An 11,349-nucleotide genomic window follows, 5' to 3' on the forward strand; every position below is an offset into this window, starting at 1 on the left:
CCCAGCCTCCCAAGCTAATACCTGCGCCCTGGAATCTCAAAACCACCCCACTGCGGGGGCTTTCAGGACTCCAGGGTAAAAGACGGGCACCCAAAAAGGCGCCCGGAGGCACCACGTCTAGCCGCGCTGCCTCAGCAGCCTGCCCGCGCCGTAGTGTTTTTTTTTTTTTTTTTTTTTTTTTTAAATAAAAGCTGCGAGTCCTACAATTACTAGGATTACAGTGAGCGGGTATTGATCTGCAGCCGGCATTGTAGGATCAAGCAGGCGGGCGGAGGCAGACATCTCCGCCCCCACCCCTCGCAGCCACCTAGTCCTGCAAAGCGCTAAAAAAACGTTTCTAAATGTTTGATTTCAGACGCACCAACAACACCTGCTGCAAAAGAATGACCTTCCCCCCTTCTCCTACCCGCCGGAGCGGCCACACCTCCTCCCCTCCACCCGTGGGCCTCCGAGCCCGGAGCCAGCTACGCCGCCAACCTCAGCCCTTTTTTTTTTTTTTTTTTTCTTTCTTTCTTTCTTTCTTTTCTTTTCTTTTAATTACTGAGGGGAAATATACACATAAGCAAAAAAAAAAAAAAAAAAGGCCTCCCCGGCAGGCGCGAGAGGGGGTGGTGAGGAGGCCAGCGAAGGCGGTAATGCAACCCTAATGCACAGATAGCTGACATCAACTTCCGTCAGGCAGCTCCTGAAGATCGAACCTTTCGATTGTAACTGGGACAATTTGCATAGTGATTCCCTTTCAGAGCTTTCCCGGGTCCATAACAAGCCCAGGCAGCTATTCAAATGCAAGTTGCAACCCCAAATGCGAGGCTGGCCTGACCAAAAAGAGCCATCCGGCTGCTGGGAGAAGCGAGACCTGTGCTCTGGTTCTTATCCTTCTCTGTTCTTCCTTTTTCTTCCTCTTCTCCGGTTCCTGATTTAGCTGGGAGCTGTTTATTTATGGCTGCAAATGTGTGTGTGCGAGGGAGAGGGAGAATTGATCTTTGCCTGGATTTAAAGATGGAGCCGAAGGCGCTGGAGGGAATTTGGGTTTGTGCGTCTGACTCAGACCCTGCGCGCCAAAGGGGGCCGCTTGGCACCGAGCCCGAGGTCTTTCTTTCTGGCACCCCTCACCTCGCGACCCTGCAGGAATCCGCGGGCCCAGGAGCAGCCTGGCTGACCCACCTGCCCCGGGCCAGGCTGTCAAGAAAGGCTTCATGGAGGGGGCCAACACGTCCCCGTCTTTAAAATGAGCACAATAAAAGGTATCACCTGCGACATGTGCGGATTATTTTTTTCTTGGTGTTCACTGACGCGGGAGCGGGGTGGGGCGGCTTATAGTTCTTGCGGAGGGGGGAATCAGGGGGCCTGAAATTAGGCTTCCCAGTTTCCCGGTTTCTTTCACATTTGAAATTATGCAGATTGACTCTCGCTTCCCTCCCTCCTAGGGGGCAAATCCTCCAACACGAACCTGATCGCTTGTCACAGAAGCAACTTGCCATGAAATCCGCTAATGCGCCGCGACTCGCCCACCGGGGTAAGCCAGTCTCACAGGCGCGTGCGGGGGGAGGGGGCTGGGTAGGCCGGAGCTGGGGCTCCAGGGGCCGGGCCGTGCCGGTCTGCTGCTGAGCTTGTAGCCACACAAACAGGGTGGGAGCCGAGGGCTGAGGGCAGAAGCCGCGTCACGGCCCGGGAGCCAAGCGGGGGCGCCCCCCTCCCGCCTGCCATCCCAGCCACTGCCGCTAACGGGTCCTCCTGGCGAGTTTAAAGTAGCAAATGAGGGCTGGGAGGAGGCCTCCCAAGCAGGGTGTAAATATCCCGGCGTGCCCAGCTGGGTGGCCGGTATGCGAGCGCGTGTCTGCGGCTTGTGCGCGGTTCTCCTGCGAAGCAGCGAACTGCTGCAGAACCGCACCTGCACTGGTGCGCGTTATGGAACTGCGGCCAGTGGAATTCACAAACCGGGGGCAAATCCCCCGAATGGAACTTGTCTACACTTCCCTAGACTGCTTCCCGCTTTCTGGATCTCCCAGGTTGCTCGGTTGTCCCTCCAAAACCAGTCCAAACCTGCTAAAGATGATCACAGGCCACTGTTCTTGCAGCACTGACCATTATCTCCGTGGCAGAACCAGCTCCTCTGGTCAGAGAGCAAAAAACGGCAGCTAAATTTGTGTCTTTTCTTTCTTTCGCTTTCTTTCTCTCTGTCTCTCCGTCTCTCTCTCTCTCTATTTTTAAGTGATGAGAAAATGTAGGCTTCTTAAACCCACAGAAGCAGCCAAACACACATTTGCCAATGTTCTCTGCTTATATTGGTTCTGCTGCTGGAAGCCCTCTGTCTATGAGCTTTTTCGTTGTACTTGTTTTACGCAGAGCACTAGGGATATTTTTCTCATTTTTAAAGTCTTTGTTTCTTAAAAAATATATAGAATGCTTTCCTGATCGTTTCACAATAGGTTTCTTAAAGACCAGATAGGTAGGGGGAGTGTTTGGAATTGAATGGTGAAAAAAAGCAGACTGGAAGATACAAATAAACCCAGTGCAAATTGAAAACAAATTGAACAGATGAAATGATTATGAAAGAAGATGAGGGAATTAACTAGTCTGGAAAGAGCGAGTTTGGGGTCTGAAGTGTCCAGATTTAATGACCATAGGTAACAAATCAAAAAGAATTAAATCTATGCCTTTGCCTGTGTGTGCACCACCAAAGAACACAGGTCCTCCTGGGTATCTTGGTCAAGTGCAGGTTTATTTTGAGACATTTCAAGGGACAGGTCAGTTTGGGGATGTTTCCCAGTTTTTCAGCAAACTATAACCAATTAGGCGACCTTTAGTTCTGGTGGAAAACAATTTAAAATTTATTTCTGTCTGTAGAAAAAAAGTGAAAATTTTAATGCCCTGATAGTTAATAAATTACATGTTTCTAAGGAGTTAATTTGATATAAATAACCTAATCTTCAGTGAGCACAGAGGGAGGAACTTAAAGGCCTTGGCTACAGGAAACCTCTCTGGTGGTGATGGAGCTTTGTGTGTCTGAGGGGAGTGTGAGGAGGCTCTGAACCTAGCTTTGGGTTTGTTGCATCCCTCTCCCTCTCTTAAAACAGTAACTCAAGATGTAAGTAAAAGTGTTTTCATTTTTTATTGATCCTGCTAACATCTTTCATTATCCAGCATGTAGCCACAGCAAATTATTGCTCATTTGATACCGAGAATTCTATTGACCATCGCTTTCATTGGAGAGAATTCTAACTACTCCGCCGCTTTATAGTCAGTCAGAGCTAAGGCTGAGGACGTTCCTCTGCTAAAACTGAAGTAAATTGAGCCCTCTGCCTCCAGGAATTGATGGAGATGTGTTCATTACATTGGGCCACGTGAACATGCATAGAAATCTGCTTTTTACTCTGCCGACCTTGCCCCCATTCATGCAAAAGGTCGGCCCCTTTGGAACTGATCTGCCGACTTGGAGAGCTAGGCATTCGTTTGCCTCTCTTGGATCCCTTCTGGCAACTTCCTTGCATCTCTGACCAGGGTTGAGGTGATGGAAATGATGCAGAGGAAGCATGCTCCCCTGGTTGATCCTGTGCTCAAAATCAGCCCAATTTGGACACCTACAGAAATCATTAAACCTCCCCGTTTTCCCCCCCCCTCCCAAAAAAAGAAGCCTCATAAAAATATCTGGATGAGTGACTTTGTGGTCTGGATATTATTTCCTAAATTAAACTGACCCCCCCCACACACACACCAAGACCCCACCTCATCAGAGAGGGCCAAGTCAGGGAGGTGGGAGCTCCGAGATCAGCCTCTGTTCTCTTTTACTGTTGGCAATGGGCGTCCAGAGGAGAATGTAAAGAGAAGGCAAATCCTGCTCTCACGCCAGCAGCGGTACAAGTGGAAGCTGGAGCCCAGTGAAGGTCTGACCTTTGACCCTCAAACCCGCAGCTCTGGGGCTCTCAATGCTGGAGAGGGAGCCCAGTCGCGAAAAGAGGTTGGAGAGAAGGACGGGGAAGGGAAAGGAGAAGTCGAGTTTGTTGGTGGCTGATTCTGCCTTGACACAGGAAGGAGCTGGAGCTACCACACAGCAGAGGCCACCCGACGCCCCAACCCTCGGTACGCTTTCCTCCTCCCGAAGGCTGCTCCTTAGACCCCGCCTGGTCAGGACCCACGCGCCCTCGCCTCTTCCCTTTGGACGTCTCCGGGAAAGGTGCCCTACTTAAGGATGCGCTGGCCGGGCGGGGCAGGAGCAGAAAGCGACATCGAGCCGGACACCGGGGGAAGGCTGAGCGGGTGGGGCTCGACTTCTAGCCCGGTGACAGCGCCCAGCCCGGACTGTCAGATTTCCAAGGAACACGCAATCCACCTCCGCTTCACCTTAAGCCCTCGACCCCAAGAAGAGGCCAGAAGACCTTGGAGAAGCCATGTTCCCGAGGACTTCGAGGAAGAGATGGTTGGGTTGTGTTTCATTTCCGCAACCTCTAGGAGATAAGTCCTCTCGGTTCCAGAACAAAGGAGAGCCAATTAAAGACTTTAACAAACGCATCAGCGGTCTGTGCAGCCGATGAAATAGCGCCAGCTCCAAATCCGAAGGCGCATGGAACTCTAAGGGACCAGGCTTGGTATTTTCCTAATGGTGCTAAGTGCGCGTGAAGCTATTCGCACTCTCTCGCAGGCGGCGCTCCATGAACCCTAGCGCAGTTGGGAGCCACTTTGTTCTAGAACAAGGCATTGAACGAGTGGGAGCGTGCTCTGGACACGCTGGTCTCTGACCCAAGAGCAGCAGCTGAGAGACGAGGGTAGATCCTAACTCGGCTACCGGGGATGAGGGGCTGGGGGAGGGAAGTTGAAGCCGAGATTCACATAGTGGATTTTTTTTTTTTTTTTGCATTTTCTTTTTGTTTTTAACGTAGCTAAATAACCCCCCCCCCCCCGCGTTGGTATAACCAAAACACGCCCAACAGAATCGTGTTCCTCGTATGCGCACACCGCACCGCCGGCCACATTTGGAGAATCCAGCCCACAGAGGTTTCCAAAACCCCATTTTCCTGATTGCAGCCCAGACTCTGGAAACCCACAAGCCTTCAGCGGAATGGAGCCTGATTCCGGCCAAGCAGAGGGTCAGGCACACACACTCTCCAACCTATACATGCACACAGGACCGAAGGCTGTGCTTACTGGGATGGAAGATCCAGGGTGGCTGGATGGTGATCTGGGAGGCTGTGACTGAGTGAAAGCAGTGTCATCCTTAGAGTTATTTAAGAAAACAAGACCTGGGACCTGGATTTGAGTTAAAGAAGTTAGGGGCATGGGACACTTGGCCCAGCATTTCTTTGGATTGAAGTGGAACTGAGAACTGAGGAAGCCCAGGGCATTGCTGCAAACTGGCGATTAGGAAATATATTATCCTTGCACATACAGCTGCACATATCTTCTCCGATGACGAACTCATCCCTGAGCAGGGGGGTCTCTGGCACGGTCACTGAGCGTCACAGCTGCCCTTTCAGCCTCTTCCAGGTTTTGCCAGGCAAATGAAATGCACAGAACTCCATAGTAAATTATTTTGTTCAGCCCTCTGTCTTTTTATGAAAATAAAAGGCAACACTTTGTCATTTTTAATCATATAAGCAGACAATAAACCTAATTTCGTTATTGATTTTTTTTTCCAGAATCAAGTGATTTTGTGCAGTGTCTGTTGTGTTTCCTTTCCAAGGAATGGCCGCTTGCTTGCTGGTAGATTGTGTGGGTATAACGCTAAGTCTACGCAGCCCTCCTGGCGATTATCTGAAACATGCAGTTGATTGTGGACTTTAAAGCTGGGTAGCTGAGAAGCATCTCTTCCTGGATGGCAGGAAGTTTGGTTTTTGTTTAATTATCTAGATAATGGTTTCAACTGGGCTGCCCCTAGAGCCCTGGGATAGATTTAAGGTTCTCAGCTGTGCTTTCCCGAGTTTTGGCCTCAGAGATTCACTTTGTTAGTGGTGGTTGTTGTTTTTTGTTTTTTCAAAAAAAAAAAAGTCAAATAAATAAAAGGAAAAACAACAACCCAAGATTCTTACTACTGTCAGGGGCCCAGATGGCACTGTGAGGAGCATTGGCAAGGGGAACATACTCTCCCTATTTGCGAAGTTTCAAGTCTGGGAAAGGAATGCCACCTGAGCTTTGGACCACTGCAAAGTCTCAGCTGAAAGTGTCAGGGCATGCCAGTTACACCTAAAGGGCCTAGAGAGTGTTCCCTCCGCATCCTGAGCTCACTTGCCTTTTTCCTTTTTCAAAAACAAGATTATTTGATGTCAGAGCAGAATGCAGTCGGCACCTTTTTGGGAAAGTCTTAAGGCACAGAGAGGTGAGCCAGGCCTCCGCCTAACTATAGAAGAAGGAGAAGGAAGGAAATGAGGGGAGAAAGCTGCAGAGAAGAAAATAATAAGAAGTGGAGAGGGAAGAAAAAAGAAAAGGAAGGGAGGAGAACATTTTTTAAAAGGCGGAGAGAAAAGAATAGAAGAAGGAAAAGGGAAAAGAAATAAAGGAAATGGGAGAAGTAGAAAAGATGGTGAAGGGCAGGAAGGAAGAAAAAAGGAGGACAAACAAAATTTAAAAGAACAAAGAAAAAAAAATTACCCCATCCTTCAAAGGGAAACTATAATTGACCTGGAACATATAGTCAGCTCCAGGTGGCTCCTACCCCCTCCTGAAATGGAGAACAAATTACAGTCTCAAGCATAGATTAAAAGCCCCCCAACTTCCTACTCGAACCCAAAAGACTAAACTCAGGACCGCGATGTGAGGGGCGACCCACCCACTACCCTAGCATCTTCTGCTATAAGGAGGCCCGTATAATCTGCTGGGAGGGGTCGTCCTTTCCTCCCCAATCCCCACCCCGCCCCTCCTCCGCCTCCGCTTCCAGGGCCTCAGACCCAGCCAGTGGGAGGGAACCTGGCGGCCCTATGCCCCCCACAGGGGGTGGAACCTCGGGCCTGCGAGTGACCCTCGGGCTTTGACCTTTCCCGCCGTCCTCCCGGGTCAGTATTTAACCTTTCGCTCCCGGGTTCCTGGCTCTCGGCTGGGGAGAAAGGGAAAGTGGGTCGATATTTGGGACCAGCGGGGAGGAGGGGGGCGGCGCCTAGGCCGAATTACTCGTGGATGAGGCCCAAACCAGAGCGCTAGCTCCTCTCCCAACGCTTATGAAACCGAGCCTCCTGGATCCCGCGCTTCCCGGGCGCTGAATGCCAAGGCCCAGTTACACCCGGTGCCTGGTAAAGAGCCTGCTGAGGCACGGAGGAGGAGAATGGGCGTCATTCCCAGTTTTCTTTCCCTGTTTAAGCAGTTTCTCTTTATCCAACCTACTTCCCTCTCAGACAAGAGCCCCTGTTCGCATTTTGGGGATCCGGAGACACTTAGCCGGTTGTACTGGAGGCGACAATGCGGAATCAAACTTCTGAGCCCCCTCAAGCCTCCTCTCTGACTCCTCTCTGGCAGTGGGTGCCAAGAAGACCAGTGAAGAAATCGGCCAAAGTCTGGGCTGCCGGGCTCCAACGAAAGCTTCACTGTCCCCTCTGGGAAAGCAGACATCAGCCTAGCTCCTACTCCATTCCACTAACTTCCAAAAGCGCCCGCAACCAGAGCCCCAGAGGGCTCTCCCGGCGGGGATGGGGGAAGGTGGGCAGCAAACCGGAGGCTACAGAGGCCAGCGGAGCGCCCCCCACCCTCACCTCCCCGAGGCTTGGGGTTTTCGCGGTCTCCCCAGCTGGAGCCGGGGCCGCCAGGAGCCAGAGCGTTAGGTTCAAATGCATCAAGACTCTGAAGTCATTTATCCGGTTTCATAAATAATTTTCTTATTACACTTAAGCCCGATTCCTGCCCCCTTCCCATTTTTATTGCGGGGTTTCAGCGGCTAAAAAGTTTCTAAGTCGTGTGGGCCGTTGTTTTCCTTTTTCCATCATTAACATCATTAATATACGCTATCAATAACCCTGTCGTTCCGAGCCGAGTTTCACGGTATTGATCCACGCAGCTATTCATCTCTGCCATGCAAGACACGGAATAATTTTCGCATTACAGTAGCTTGGATTTGCTTTTAATTCATATTTAAAGCTGCAACCGGCTCGGTGGAGCGCTCTGCGAAAGACTAGAGGCGCCTAATTAATAATAAGTTAGAAACGAAGGAAGGCACTGGCGAATAAATAATTAATACAGACATCTATGTCTCTTTGAATATTGCTCCTTTAAAAATTTAGACTTACCAGGACCATACTGTAAGTCTGCAATTTATATTATGGGGATGATTTAAGAAAGCTATTTTTTTTTCCTTGAAATACAATACTAAATTATTTACAGTGTTTTGCAAACCTAAGTTCCTTCATTAGCTAGTCCCTCCGGTTTGTTCCTTCCAGGTAGAAAACACCCTTAAAAAATAATAATAATAAGCACTGTAAGAATCATTTTTAAAAAATCTCCCAACAAAAACCACTGGCTGCGATTAGCTGCGAGTGTCAAGGGTGGGGGCATATTGGCCTGGAGAGTCATGTATGGACTCTAGTTCTCCAAGGAGTTGGGAGTTGCCATAAAGGGGATTTGTTAGGGAAGGTAAACAACAAAATCCAAAGTACTGAGCAGCGACTTTGGACATCTGCTGGTGCCGATAGGGACAGAGTTTTAAGTAAACTCAGAGTCCTCAAAGAGCCTATGGAAGGAAGGAGGCTGGGATTTGGAATGTTCCTGGTTCTCCCCCAATGTAAAATGGTAATAATAACAATAATAATATCGGGATTTCTAGAGAAAGATTATTGAAATACAGGACTGGGTTGCAGGTTAGCCAGGAACTACAAAATGTGAGGAGAATCTACAAAATACAAATGGGTAGAAATGACTGAAAATTGGACACAGTTTTTGTGTGAGAGAGACTAGGATTTGTTTGCAATATTGTTAGCAATATTGATTTTTTTTTTGTTTCTTGGATTAATGTATGTTAAACAGAAAAATACAGGCATTAGTCAAGTACATTATAATCATCTATTGTTGAGAGCAAAATTTCTTCCCCAGGTGAGTGCCAGAGACTTGAGAGGCAGTTGTAGGGACCTCAAGACACTGAGGCTTAGGTTGGGGCAGCCGGAGCCAACAGGGGCTGGCAGTGTGGGGAGAAGGAGGCAGCTTTACCTCCAGCCCACTCTTCTCTCCCTTTTAGAATTACAGCTTTGTATTTAACAAACCCGCTACCCAGATGTGTCAGGCTTGACCTCTCTGCTGGGTTAAATGATGATTAGAGAAGATGAGAGGTGGAGGTATTCTTGGCCACCCGGGTCCCCCAAAATTCCTCACCTCCCCCTCATATCTTCCCCACAGCCTCCTAGCCCCACCTCCAGGTGTCTCGGCCTGGTACCCATGGGTACAACACTCTCAGGTCTTGACTCAGGGCTCTGGGTTCCCACATCCCAGCGCCTGGCAGCCTGAGGTCTGGCAGGCTGGGTGGTGGGGGGTGGGAGGGAGGTCCCTGCACAAATACATGCAGGCACACACAGGTTAGGCCTGAAGAAAGACACATGAGGTGGAGAGGGAGACACAGGAGCAGCTATTGACAAGCACCTACAGACCTTCCCAACACGGACCCTTGGACCTTGAGTGTCCACAGGCTCAGAGAAGCACACCTCAGAGAGAGGACGCATACACACACACACACACACACACACACACACACAAAATCCCTTGGGATGCCACCCCTCGAAGGACCTGGTAGGTTGGGACCCAGGGCTGTGTTCTCAGCTTTCCTTCTCAATGCCTCTCCCAGGCCCTGGGTCACCACATTGATGTGGCAAGATCTTGAGAGGCACGCAGGCCCCAGACGCACAGGTGAAGGTCTTTGTGGAACTCCAGTGAAGCTAAAGGGCAGGGAGGATCAAAGGGGGACGAGAAAGTGAGCTTCAGGATTAAAGGGCAAAGTTCCGAAGGAAATATTTCCGGGCACCTGAGACTTCATAATTCTGTGCCTGGATGGCACTCGGGCCAAAGGCAGACGCGCTCGCCCACAGCACAAGAATTCCCATACTCTGAAGATGGGTTCCCATGCCAGTCACGGAGTGATGGGATCAGGAAGCCGAGACCAGCAAGGCCGACAGGGCCAGATGGGCAAGAAAAGAAAGAACGTGGAAAGTATAAAGGGGAAAAGAGAGACGCAGGAAGGGAGGAAAAGAGGAGACTAGAGAAAACAAAGGACTCGTCGGGGGCCCAGCAGACAGTGGAGAGAAGCACAGGCAAGGGGTGGGGAGCCCAGAATACCGGCGTTTCATTTTTAAATCTTCTAGGTGTCTGCGGGTCAAATAAAGACAAGGGCAGTAACGATTATTCTGTTAAATCTATGGTACTTGACTGCGCAAACACTAATTGATTAGACACCAAAATGATTTGTTTAAAGAGTTTTCCTTCCCAAGTGCAGCTGTTCTCGGGCCCTGGTGGAGGTTATCCTGTGAGGCTGCGGAAAAGCCCGCCAAGCAGCCTGTATGCCCGACCGCAGAACCCGCAATCTACACGGGGTAGGGGTGGCTGGTCCAAGCCTCTCCTGCCTCAGATGTGTGGCTGGGCCGAGACCCGCAACTTTCGCCTTTTCTGTTCTTCAGGGCTGGAGGATGGAGCGCCCCGAGGCTCTCTCGTGAACCGACTTTGCCCTCTGCCTGCCTCCCTTTGCTCGAGTTTTGCCCACTTCGGGCTGCTTTGATCTATCTGCACCGTAAGGGATCCTTCTCCCTTGCTCCCGTCCTCCCTAGCCACTGGCCCTTGTACCTTCTACCCTGGTGTAGCTAATCCAGAACGGAGCCCCAGACGGGTGAGACCGAAGAGAAGCCTCAACCATCGCCCCAGAACTGAAAAAATTCATCGCTCCTCCACAGCCATTATAGGTCTCCTTTGTAATATACTTCAACCATATAGAGATAAGATCAGGAAAGAAAATCCACTGAAGGGTTAGTGAGAGAAGGCCAACTCTCCCAGAATAGAGCTAGCTGACTGCGTCCAACGCCGGGTCCTCTGGCTGGAGCACCTCCCGGAAGCTTTGGACATTATCCTCAGAACACACCATCTCTTCAGCGCTCTGAGCCTGAGGCCTTAAAAAACCCTCACCAATGTGAAATGGATTTAAGCCCGAAAGAAGCCACCTCTAGTTTATAAAATGGCCCAGGAGAAGAAGTAATCAGAGACGCTCAAGGAATGGTCTAACATCCTGAGACTGCTGCCTCTTACATCTCCCAGAAGGCAATCTTCGAGAATCCTCTAGAACCCAGAGTCAGGAGGGGTTGGGTAAGAAACCCAGAGAGCCCTTCACCAGCCATCATCTCTTTGGGATTTAGAGAGGGTGGGTAAGAAATGAAACAAAGAGAGCGCAAAAGTACAGAGTTATAT

The 11,349-nt window shown here is 50.1% G+C and overlaps 1 long non-coding RNA gene across 1 annotated transcript; it reads left to right on the plus strand.

Moving 5' to 3' along the window:
* Positions 1 to 609: 609 nt before the first annotated feature.
* LOC309866802 lies at positions 610 to 3,618 on the plus strand. The gene is made up of 3 exons (XR_014312810.1): positions 610 to 1,244; positions 1,428 to 1,516; positions 3,145 to 3,618. It is a non-coding gene; the product is annotated as an uncharacterized lncRNA (long non-coding RNA).
* The last annotated feature ends 7,731 nt before the right edge of the window (positions 3,619 to 11,349 follow it).

This window comes from Mustela nivalis (assembly GCF_964662115.1).
Source record: "Mustela nivalis genome assembly, chromosome: 6".
Classification (NCBI taxonomy): domain Eukaryota; kingdom Metazoa; phylum Chordata; class Mammalia; order Carnivora; family Mustelidae; genus Mustela; species Mustela nivalis.